The 12,681-nt window shown below is 38.4% G+C and overlaps 1 protein-coding gene across 2 annotated transcripts in view; it reads right to left on the minus strand.

Annotated features, from left to right (window-relative positions):
• The window catches only part of glis3 (GLIS family zinc finger 3), a 459,240-nt gene that overhangs the window by 307,902 nt on the left and 138,657 nt on the right, over positions 1 to 12,681 (minus strand). The gene's annotated exons all lie outside the window — the stretch shown is intronic.

Consider the following 12,681-nt stretch of genomic DNA (forward strand, 5'->3'; position numbering starts at 1 on the left):
ACCTTGCATCCCCCCAACTTTGATCTGACAAAGACTGTCTTAGCGAGTCTAAACCCCCCCCCCCCCCTCATGGCTATTATCTGAGAATAATCTTGTATATTGCATTACAGTACAGAAGCATGCCTTTAGACCAACGGGTAAAAATTAGAGCACTTCATGCCATGTGGGTCCATTTAGCAAGAACAATTAAAACTGGATCTGAGACCTAAAGTACTCATAGAATGAAGGATACCATCAGGTTTGCTTCTTCACTGATCCATGGCCCAACACAAACAGTGTGTACTGTCCTTCTTCATGATGTCATCTCTATTAATGACTATCACAAAGATTCCCATTTGCTGTATGGTTGTGCAAACGGCAGGCTGGAAGTCTACATTACTGTAAAGGTGAATCAGCCTGCCAAAGAGAACTGCCATGATTCAACATTCTCATGGAACACTGCAGAAACATAGTTAAGCCAAATATTTTGCCTTTCATGTTAATAAGGTCTTTATAAACACACGTTACAAATAAATGAATGGACAATTGCATGACAGTATGAGTAAGTCCTTTAAGTCTCCCTAAATAAATCTCAAAATGAATCTTGGACGAATCTTTCTCGGGAAAAATGGCAAACCTTCAACAGATAATAGAATTTCACAACATGATGACACGATGCAAATAAATGCACTTCTAGTTCAACAAATTCTGCATGATGTTCATGCTTTGCTGAACAAACAGAGTAGTACCAATTATAAAAGCATGTGATGCATGTTTGCCAAATTATCATTAAACAAATACCTGGAACATGTTTGGACAAGTGCTACTGAGTCAGTTAGGTCACAACAGAGGAGACTTTCATTCTCAGCAACGAAAACGACTACAAATCCAAGCAAATTAGTAATTTAAAAAACAACAGTACCATTGTCCTCAGTCTATCATGTAGAACAGACCTGATTGGAATCAGTGACGTTCTATTATAACAATAAAAACATACTGAGTAGAGCTGTACATTTTAAAATGCATTTCTGAAACAAAATGAGTTGTCAAGAATTTGATCTGACAAATATAAAGAATGAGATCATTAAAATTTTAAATGTTAAACATTTTCTGAAGATTCAAACTATGATATATTGTGTGCTATAATAAAATCAATGTAGCAAGTCATCATTTGTAGCTTTTTTAGAAAACTAGTAATATGTACATGTGCTTAACGATGACATTTGTTTAATATTTTAATAAAAGTGTTACAATTAACTACCTCCCACCCCTGTTAAAATAGTAGACAACAAAATTCAACTGCATTGAGCATTTTTCAACAATATTTACATAACTGTTGTTAATCCTTACTAATATCAGTTGCATGCTTGTATATTTTGAGAAATACTATAATCATAATGTTTAAAGTGCTCTAAGAGCAAGCATATTATGTCAAATGTTTTGCCATAACAGACTGATTATTGTAAAGAAAACTTGAGTTGTGTAGAGGTACTTTATCTAATTAATTTTAGATTAATTTAAGATTAATTTTAGATTCCTACCAAATCAGGATTAATAGATTGATTTTATCCCTTCCCATTCAAAATGAAACAAATTTGGGAATTCAGTTCAATTTCTATCAAATATACTAGATGAGCTCTAGTATCTTTGATTTCTATATTGCTTATGGCCACAATAAGCAATAGTCTCACACACAGGAAACAAAATTGCATTTTGATACACATGAACATATATTTAGCGTACGCAATTAAAAGTAACAAGAGAGTTTTTTACTAAGCTTTGTTTTAAGTCATATTCATTAATATTTTTTTCTAGTTGATATACAAAGCTATGTAATGGACCATCACCGTGTAATTTACTCTGTTAATCGATTTAGCTTAAATTACAAAATAATTTTCCTCTGAAAAGATTAGGCTCATTCTTATCAAGGGAAAATTGTGAGCTTTTCTGATAATCAACTAGCAAAGTAGATGGGTGCAACATAGCTGGATTGTCAAAAGGAATTTGATGAAGTAGAATATTCAGTTTTGTTTTAAAAAGAAATATAGTATAGATTGTGAGAAACTGTTTCCTCCAGGGGCAAGATGTATAATGACTACTATTTCTCAGGATATGATCGAAAAAAGGATACAATATGGTTTTATGGATGTGGAAACTAAAATATTTTAGCTAATAAAACATGATTTTTGGCATAAATGTCAAAGGTTCAGTTTATTACCTCTTAAAATTCATTGTTTTCAGCTCAATGCCATCCTTACTGTTTATACTTACAATTGCTCGTGTTAGCACAGGTGATGTTAGGTTAAAATTGCACCAACATGTTTAATATACAAATCCAAGATAGACACAAAATGCTGGAGTAACTCAGCGGGAAAGGCAGCATCTCTGGAGAGAAGGAATTGGTGATGTTCGGTTTGAGACCCTTCTTCAGACAACAAATCGTGTTGTTTAGATATCGTGTCCATTTTTCAGTACTGATCTAAGCGGGTTAAACCCAAATAACAATATGGCTGCAACAATTGTCCCCAACATAAAATATGCTGAATAATTAAATCATCATCGCGCAAAATAATTTCCATGTGTTGATCAAATATAGAGAATTTTGAGCTGTGTTCTGCAGATGAGATTTCTACTGAATTTGAAGAAAGAATACAATACATTCTTTAGATCCTTTATTCAGGAGAAGGCTCAAGGAAAGTCCTGCACATCAAATACTTGCATTTACCTATACACATGGTACGTATTAATAGAAATATTTGAATCAACAGCCTAAAAGGTTACTCTTTCTTGCCCAATAATGTGAAATATCAGGGGAGTTAAAGAATGTTATAGCTTCATTCAATGTAATTACACAGTGTTCTGCAAATGTCATTAAAGCTTCAGTGTTTAAAATGATTTGGCAACAGTGAACTGTCAGTAACATGTAGAGTTTGCTTTAGATGCAACACTTGCATTTTGGTAAAAAATAAATCACAGGAGATACAATTTGATACCAAAACAGTTTGTGGCAACTTTTCATGAGAAATTAGACCAATTGATCTTCATTCATTAAATTATCTTTTGTTTGTCATTTAACTCTTTTGATGCCAGATTTTTTTAAATGCCAGTTTCATTGCCGAGGTTGCATAGTTGAGATATTAAAATATCTGCCACGTATTATATATGTCCATATATAACAAATAACAGTGATTAATGCATTTTATATCTCTAATTTTGCTTTATGTTCATTTCATTCCATGGATGATTCTGTTCATTTGTGTCTCCCGGCAATGGTGGAAATGTCAATGTCACAATGTGCATTGGATAATAACTGACTTATTTAGTGAGAAAAACGTCATTGACATTAAAATATGCATGTAAATATTTCAATTGCAAATAGATCAACAAATTTTTTTTTTTCGACAGTCTATGGGATATTATGGTACTTAAGTTATATCCTCCACCCTCAATATTTTTTAAAAAGTGACCACAGTCAGTGTTGTGACTGTACTGAAACAGCTCAGCTGGTGACAGAGCTGGTTCTGGAATGCACATTTTCAGTACAAAAGTCGAGAGATAATCTTGTTCCATAGTTATCAATGTATTCAAACCTCCCAGCTGTTTCTTGGCATCATGTGGAAGGAATTTCAATGAAGGTTTCAGACTTTTGTATTGGTGAGGATCTCAGAAGGAAGTCAAGATAGATTATCCGCTCTGCATTACTAGCTGAAGATGTCTGCAAATGCTTCATGCTTGTCTTCAGCATTCACATGCTGGGCCAAAACACATCGAGGATGGGTCATGTTGGCCTGGCTTTGCACCTTATCCAGGTCAAGATGATTTGCTTGGTATTATTACATGTTCTCTATTCTTGATCAATCAAGTTGTTTGTGAGATTGTTATATTAATGATAATAGTCAGGATGCGTTGGGTTTGAAAAAATCAATACTCTGGTTTAAATTGGCTATAGTAGGGTCAGAGGTTGATAATCATCACAACATGGGGTAGGACTATTGGAGTCATATATTTAACCCTATTCTGAGTGTCACACCAACATCTCACAGCCACTCAACAATGGCAGGCAAAATATACAGATGTATTGCAATATGGTCACCAATACAATTCCTTGTTCTCTAACAACAACAGTGTAATTTATAATTAAGGTGCACATGATGGTGCAGTGCGCATATGAGTGGCTATCTTCAGTAAAAGAGGCAAGGATACCTTGGGTGGAGACTCTTCACAGGGTCACAACATGGAAACAGGTCCTTCAGCCTAACTTGCCCATGCCGACCAAGGTGCCCCATCTACATTAGTCCCACCTGTCCATGTTGGCCCAAATCCCTCTGAACCTGTCCTAATCATGTAGCTGTCCCAATGTCTTTCGATAATTACATAATAATCTTGGATAATGCAGCCCAGCTTCAGAAATTAGTACTTCGATTGGGGAAGACCACAGATGAATACTGATAAATATCCACATTAAGATTCTTTGGATATTGTTAGGCCTACCTGAAAGCAGTGAGACATACCATGTAACTGCAGAATTACAGCTCCAACCAAACAGATACATTTTGTTTGTTTCTGACGTAGAATGTGAGGCTAGTCCATATTAACACAAGGTTCTATCAATACCATAGTGTCTGATTCGGGAGGTCTCAACACAACAGGCAGAAGCCATCCAACTTAAGAAGGCTACTGGGAAAGTTCAAACCACTGCTATTCAGGATTATGCCATAAGTTTGATTTTCTGCCATGAAAATCTGCCATGTCTGATTTTCAGACATAATTCTAGTCTCCAAGAGAAGCTTTGAGGCCATCACATCATTCTTCTACGTTCCTGGGTGTGTACGCCTCATGGATGATCAGTCCTGGGTGCAGTACATTGATTCGCTCACAAAGAAATACATTTACTTCCTCGGACACTTGAGGAGATGCAGCATGTTGCCGAATACTCTTATCAAACCAGAACGAAGAAGACTGCACTATGGCCAGGCTCCCATCTTGCTGCAAGGTTCGGGAAGAAGGTTCAAGAGCATGAGAACCATTACCTCCAGGTTCAAGAACAGCTTCTTCCCATTAACTATCAGATTCTTGAACGTACATGCACAACCTACCGCAACCCTATCGAAACAGTACGGGCTTTGCTTCACTCTAGTTGCTCTTTATACTTTTGTTTGTGCACTATCAACATCCAGTTTATTTAGAATAACTGATAATTTATTGCATATTGTTGTTGTTGCAGCATCTAATGTGTTGTAAAGCTACAGTGAGTAAGAATTTCATTGTTCTGGGTCTTATCCAATTGAAGTTCTACCAGTGTGATTCATCTACTTAGGAGCATGGCACAGAAATAGTAGGACAGCTAAAGGCACTGATGGGTTTCTAATGATGATTAGTCAATAGTTACTGTACATAGTTTTGATTGGGTTTCTAAAAATGTGATTTGATTTGGCTGATTCTTGCCTTTACGGTAAGTGTCACAGCAGAGAGTGAGAGGATTAGAGGGATTGCAACATGGGAATTCTGCTTCTTTGATAGTTCAGAGTTTTCAGGGAACTCAATGTGTCGCCATGCAACTGATAGTATTTCACCACAGAACTGTCAGCAACTCGAGGATTTCAGCATCGGCACAAAAAGCCTAAGGTTGGATGTTACCAGTTGTGTTTTCAGAATGCATTCAGACTCCTGAGTACCCAGTAAGGGAGTGTAAAACTGAAGCAATTTCTCAACATTGATCAGTGGGTATTTGGGATGAACAGGATGAACATCCTGGTCATATGTTGGGACAGCTTCTCCAATGATTTAAATATAATAAAATGCTTTGTGAAGAAATTGTGCAAGTATGAGTAATCCTTGATTTTTACAAATTCTAAATCATTTTAAATATAGGTGAGTTTTTCCAAAGTTTGAGGGATATTTTTGTAATTTTTAAAACTATTATAAGATGTAATATCTCTGAATGATTTGAATTGTTTTTCAACATTTTAGAATCTTTTAATGTCTGCACATACTATTTTTATAACAGGAAGCATTTTTATTTCAGAACCAAGTTTTCTTATGGGAAACAGCAAATCTTTGATGCCACCTTTGATGACTCTTAAGCCTCCTAAAGTACTGTAATTCAGGCATGTCACGGAATGTAGACAAAAATGCTGGAGAAACTCAGCGGGTGAGGCAGCATCTATGGAGCGAAGGAAATAGGCGACGTTTCAGGCCAAAACCCTTCTTCACGGAATGTACGCCTTTTCTCATAAACCCTGTTCATGGAAGAAGATAAATTGTTGAACTGTCCCCTCTGTTTTGCGTAGCAGCAGCTCCATAATAACAGGTCACTATGGAAGCGGATTCTTTTCTAGTACTCAGGTCCACATCTGAAATTCAATTCGAAGCAGCACAAGTAGCAACCATTCTGTTATGATGGAAAAAGTCTTCAGGTATAAAAAGTAAGCTAACTTAGAGGTATGGATTCATACAGCACGGAAACAGGCCCATCTAAGCTAGTCACATTTGGCCTTCCAAATCATTACTATCCATGCGCCTATCCGAGTGTCTTTTAAATGCTTTTATAGTACCTGCCTTAACTACCTCTTCCATATACCCACCCATCTTAATTTTTAAAATAACCTTTTTGGAAAAGTACTACAAATAAACTCTATTCTTCAATGGATGGGAAATAGCAATAGCATTTTTGGGCAAGAACATTTGGTTTTGTTAGAGTGCCAATGTGAGATTAAACAGTATGGGAAACATGGCCCCAGTGATACTGAGAGCCAGATTGGCAAATAACTAAAAAATGGATTAATGGGGTTTCACTGAAAATTAAACTTGTAAATAAACTAATGTTAAAGATATGGTTAAGAAAGAACTGCAGATGCTATTTCTTCACTCCATAGATGCTGCCTCACCTGTTGAGTTTCTCCAGCATTTTTGTCTACCTTATAGATATGGTTAAACATATCAGAGTATGATTCTTTGAAATTAAAAAAAATTGTGTAAGATAGGTGGCCGATATGACACAGTTATTTTATATCAGCGACCACAATGAAGTTCTGCCCCTTATTTGTTTTGTTAAGTACTAATGCCCCTTTAAAATCTATTTGTTGATTCTGATACATGGAATGTTTCTCCAACATGCAAAAACGGGGGCGGGGGGGGGGGGGGGATTGTGGGGGTGGGGGGTGGTAGGGGCAGGTGGGTTGTGGGGCGGGTGGGTTGTGGGGGCGGGTGGGTGTGGGGGGAGGGGGTTGGGTGGGGGTGTTGTGGGGGGAGGGGCGGTGTGGGCTGGGAGAGTTGTCGGGGAGAGTGGATTGTGGGCGGGGGGAGATGTGGGGGGAGAGGGGTGTGTGGGTGGGGGGAGTGAGCTTGGAGAAAAGACGGGGAAGAGCCATGTGGGAGAGGGGGGTATCACGGGAAGGAGCCAGCAAGGGGGACCAGAGGGGTAGTGGCGGGAATTGGCGGTGCGATGGGGAATCACGGCGGGTGCTGGTCGCTGGTCGTTCTCCTCCACCGGGATCAGAGTCTCCACTTTCTGTTTGGCGACATCGGCGACTCCGGGCTGGGCTGGGACTCCCACGCTGTGCTGGGCTGGGCTGGGCAGGGTCTCCGACGCAAGGCTGGGTCGGGTCTCCGAAGCTGAGCTGCTAGGAGCGGGGCTGCTTGGGGCGGGGCTGCTTGGGGCGGGGCTGCTTGGGGCGGGGCTGGAGTTGGGTTGCTTCAGGCCCCTCCGAAATTGTGTCCGGTTGGAAACCTCCGCCGGCCATCCTCAGCTCCATTAAAGACGCGATAGCGCAGGACGGGGTGGACCGTCCCGGTGAGTGACAGGGGAAGAGACTAATCCGCGCGGCGCTGAATGGCAGGAGAAGAGATTGATCTGCGCACACGATTTTTTAAAGCTCGCTAACTTTTGTAACATTCAACCGATCCGAACGAAATGGTGCAATCACAGCATGAGAGAACGGTGAGTAAACTGGCGAAAAATCGTAGCGCTATTGTGAACCGTTTTTGCGCAAATAGAATGACCGCATAAACTGGAAGATAACAAAATCAGAGTTTTAATTATGTATAGATGTAAAATCTGTTTTTGATTTTGAAGAGAAAAAATAGTATAAAAAAGAGGCCAGTTGCTCAGGTATGCCAGATCACATACTACCTCATGGGAAACTAAATTAAAATTACTGAACGACAGATCTTAAATTGTGCTTTTAGAAGTAAAATAGTTTCTGGCAGGTATTCTTATTGACTGCTGCCAGTAGGACATCTGGAGAGGATTTCGCCCCTCTGTTTCCCTTTTTCATTTCCCCATCCTTCCAGCAAATGTCATTCAAAAATTTCTGAAGATCATACTTCTATCATACCTGTTAAGAGTTTGATATACCAGATGCCTCATGGGATACATGCCAATAGCTTAAAAATGTTTCTTCTCAGACATGGTTAAACTTCCCCAGATGTGACAAAACAGCATGTTTTTTTTTGTTTTCAGTTTCCAGTAGTAGAGATATTACATTTCATCATGTTTATTTAAAAAGATAGCACCTCATGGCATTGATTAATCAAAGGAAACCTCTAATTGTCTCTTTGTATGATTCAAAGACAATGTTCGTTTTTTTTAATTTTTAGGATTTTTTGGAAGAGCAAGCTGAGAATGTATCATTCTGGCAAGAGACTGCATGTTGTCCTGATACACCTATGTGAAATCTCATTGGCAATGTAAATTGAATTCAGACTGTGAAATACCATTTTCTGGAACTGCATTTTATTGGTTACCATGGTGGCTAGCTACTTACAAAAGCCTTATATTTCAATGAAGAGAGTAACATAATATTAAAAAGAGCGGATATATAATTCTATCCACATGGATAAACATTAGATTGCATACAGATTTACCAAATGTGGTTCTTATGACTGGTAAAATGTACCAAGAGGAATTCAGTTCTAATTCAAATCATGAACAAATGTTACTTCTGGCTATGGTATGTTACCAGACCCTGATATATTAGCGATAACCAAAGAACTAAATATGACAAGCCATTTCAAAGAATTTTAGTGTTATTTCATTTTTATGCCAGTTACAACATACCAAAAAATGATTGGGCGGCAAACTGGATATAATATTGTCTTTGGTCATCAAATATCTAAGTTTCAGTTCCAACTAAGATAAATAAGATAAAAGTATCTATTTTTGTGATAGTTATAAAGTAAAAGGAAACAAACTTGTGGTTGCACAAGCCTTGTTCTTTGCCGCCAATACTAAGCTGTTTGAAATACTTCAATGTCCTAGTGTAACAAAATCATTTTTGGGTTGGGATTTCCGCATTTTTACATACAATGTTTAAGTATGAACTTCACCTGTCAGACTGTAAATATTAGCCTGTCCATTACTGTTCTGAAATATTAGTCAATAAGATTAAGGTGTTCCTCTAGTCTGATTAGAGGGCTGAGGATTTTGATTTAATAAAAATTAATGCAGGGTATTGGTACATGCCTCTACTACCTCAGAAGACTAAGAAAGTTGCGCAAGTCTCCAAAGACTCTTACAATCTTATACAGATGCACCACAGAAAGCATCCTATCAAGATGTATCACAGCTTTGTTTGTCAACAGCTCTGCCAAAGACTGCAAGAAATTGTAGCCTAGTCTATCACACAGACCCGACTCCGAACCATCAACTCCATCTGCACTTCATGCTGCCTCAGGAAAGCAGCCAACACAAACGACGACCATTTTCACCCCAGTCATTCCCTCTTATCCCATCTCTCATTGAGCAGAAAAAACAAAAGCTTGAAAGCATGTACCACCAGATTCAGGTGCAGCTACTTCCCTGCTGTTATCAGACCATTGAATGGTCCTCCCATAAACCAAGGTGTAGTTGCAATCTTCCAACCTATCTCATTGCAGACTTACACTTTTGTTATCTGCAATTTCTCTGGAACAGTAACGTTATAATGCTGTAATACTATATTCTTCACTCTGGTATTTTTCTCTTTTCACTACCTGCTGTATTTGTGTATAGCTTGATGGGTAGTCGTAGCGTATACAGATACACAAGTCTGCAGATGATGAATCTTGAGGAAAACAGTGTTGAAAGTGTTATATTGAGTTCTTGTTAAGGATCAGCATTAAAGAAGGTGCATTCCAGCTATGGCATGGCATTGGTGAAGAGATTGAATGGTTCCGATCGTAATCGATAAATGTCCCAGACAACCTTTGCATTCTGTATGGTGTTAAGATCATGATCTTTGATACAATGGTAAATATATTATCTCACTTCATTTTATAGGTATTGATGAGGTTTTGATATGCAGTATGCACAACAACTAATTTACTAACCTTGGCATATATTTAATAATTTGTAATAAAAAGGAACTGCAGATGCTGGTTAGACACAATTAAAGATAGACACAAAATGCTCGAGTTTTGATTAGGCTGGGTAGTTCACTAATAGGCCAATTGTTGGCTAGGGACGGTCCCTCAGCCCTATCAGGGAACTACTCTGCCAAAGGTAATCTATTGCCAGCCCCGATTTGTCCTGATATTTCATTACTTCCAGATTCCACCCCCTCCCTACCCACCATTAGTCTGAAGAAAGGTCCCGACCTGAAACATCCATTTTACTCCAGAGATGCTGCCTGACCGTTGAGTTACTCCAGCATTTTGTGCCTATCTTTGACATGTATTTAGTTAATATAAAGACAACATTTGCAATGTTGAGGGAAAAAGACTTAATAATAGTAAAAGACTGTTTATAAAAGGAGCTGTCTCTTAAACATAGTAAGATTTTCTGTCATGTATTAAGTACAAACATTACTTGCCACAAATACAAAGTTCAAGTCTTACATATATCCATATGAAGTGCGTTATTATATTGATTAACTACAAGTGAACTGAACATTTTGCCATCTTCTTGAAACAGGGAAATACATGTGTGAAATACATCAGAAAATGTGATGAGCACACAACATGTCTGGCAGCAACAATGGAAAGACAAAAAGAGCTAATATTACAAGTTGATGACATTTCATCAGAGCTAGTCTTGATGAAAAGTCATCGACCTGGAATGTTAACTCTTTTTCTCACTTAAAAAATGTTGGCTCATCTGCTGTGTATTTCAAATGCACAGAACTCTGCTAATCCAGCATATGATTGTTAATAAATCCTGAGTTGGAGTGTAGCCAGAACCCAGATCCACACTGTGGATCCGGAGCTGCAGCGTTGAATTCCAGAACACCAAAAATGAGAAACACCAGCAGGTTAGCAACTAGAGTAGGATCCTAAGAGCTTATATATTTCCCACACCGTTTAAAATCATTGGGTTCACTTGAAAATGTATTATACAGTACAACATGTCAAATAAAACTGAAATAAAAGTACTAGAAATGCTAAAAGAAAATATGCTGGTTCAACACTGTCCGAGTCCCAAGATTACTGAATATCAAAGTTTTATTGTACTCTAATGTACTTCATGTTTTCAGTATCTTCAGTAATTTATATTTGAAGGTCATTTTGGGTCTAGCCTACCGTTCCCAGGATCCCTTACATGTATATTGTAGCATTCAGGATGTTTGGTCTCTAATAGTAATTAACATATTCCTTAATCCTAAAAAACACAAAGCATGGTGAAACTCTGTGGGTCAGACAGCATCTGTGGAGTTAATGTATCGATGATAATTTGAGTTGTGACCCTTCTTCAGACTCTAGAGCCTCGACCTAAAACTTGTCTATCCAGTCTGAAGAAGAGTCCCGATCCAAAATGTCTTCCATCCATTCCCACCACAGGTGCTACCTGACCCATTGAGATCTTGCAGCACTTGCTCAAGATTTTTGTCTCTGCAGTTCCTTGTGTCTTTCTTTGATCTAATGGGCCACCAGGAAATGGAGTACCTCTTTTCAAAATTACTTGCTCAGAGACTCGGTTGATAGTTGCCCAGTTGTCAAAGGTAGTTACTTTCAGATTTGTTCTGGAATTGAGTTCTCAAGTTTGAGGATGGATCAGACCAATGATGAAGGCTGCAACATTCAATGAAACAATGGAGGACCCAGCATAGGAGGATTGCCAGGAGGGAGGGGGAAGACCAATGAACAAAGGAGGACCCGACGTGGGTGGGCCGCCGGGAGGAGGGCGAGGGGGAGGGAGAACAAAGGAGGAGCCGGCGGGGGTACTTTGTAACTTTGTCAGTGCCGTTTATGTGGTGACTATTCGCATACCTTGGGTATGCAAGCAAAGAATTTCACTCTGACTTGTCACATGTGACAATAAAGTATTCCATTCCATTCAGGTGAACCACTAACTGAGAATGAATAAGCAGGTTCTGAGTAAGCAATTGCCTCTTCCAAGTAGTGCTTATAATTGCTTTAATCCTCAGTCATGTTGAAAAGTGTTCCATTAAAGAGGTTTTGAGGTAATTTTATATGTGTCCTGTTTGTGTGATTTGATCAGGGTAACAAAAGCAGATGATTGCACCACACTAATTCTCAAATATCTTATGTCAGAGAATACAAGCTTCTTTTCCGACCAATAAACTCAGTGTATATGTACACATCCCACTTTTAGCCTTATAACTTTTCAAAGGAAGTTCTTCACTGCTATGCTGGAATAATTTCAAATAAATATTTTCGTAAGCTAACGATTATAGCTCAGAAAATATGCATGGCATTTGCATTTTTCATCCTTTACTAATCAAAGGAAATACAAAAATAATTCCTCACATATGGTTGACTGCATCT

The sequence above is a fragment of the Amblyraja radiata genome, chromosome 3 (assembly GCF_010909765.2).
Source record: "Amblyraja radiata isolate CabotCenter1 chromosome 3, sAmbRad1.1.pri, whole genome shotgun sequence".
Lineage (NCBI taxonomy): Eukaryota > Metazoa > Chordata > Chondrichthyes > Rajiformes > Rajidae > Amblyraja > Amblyraja radiata.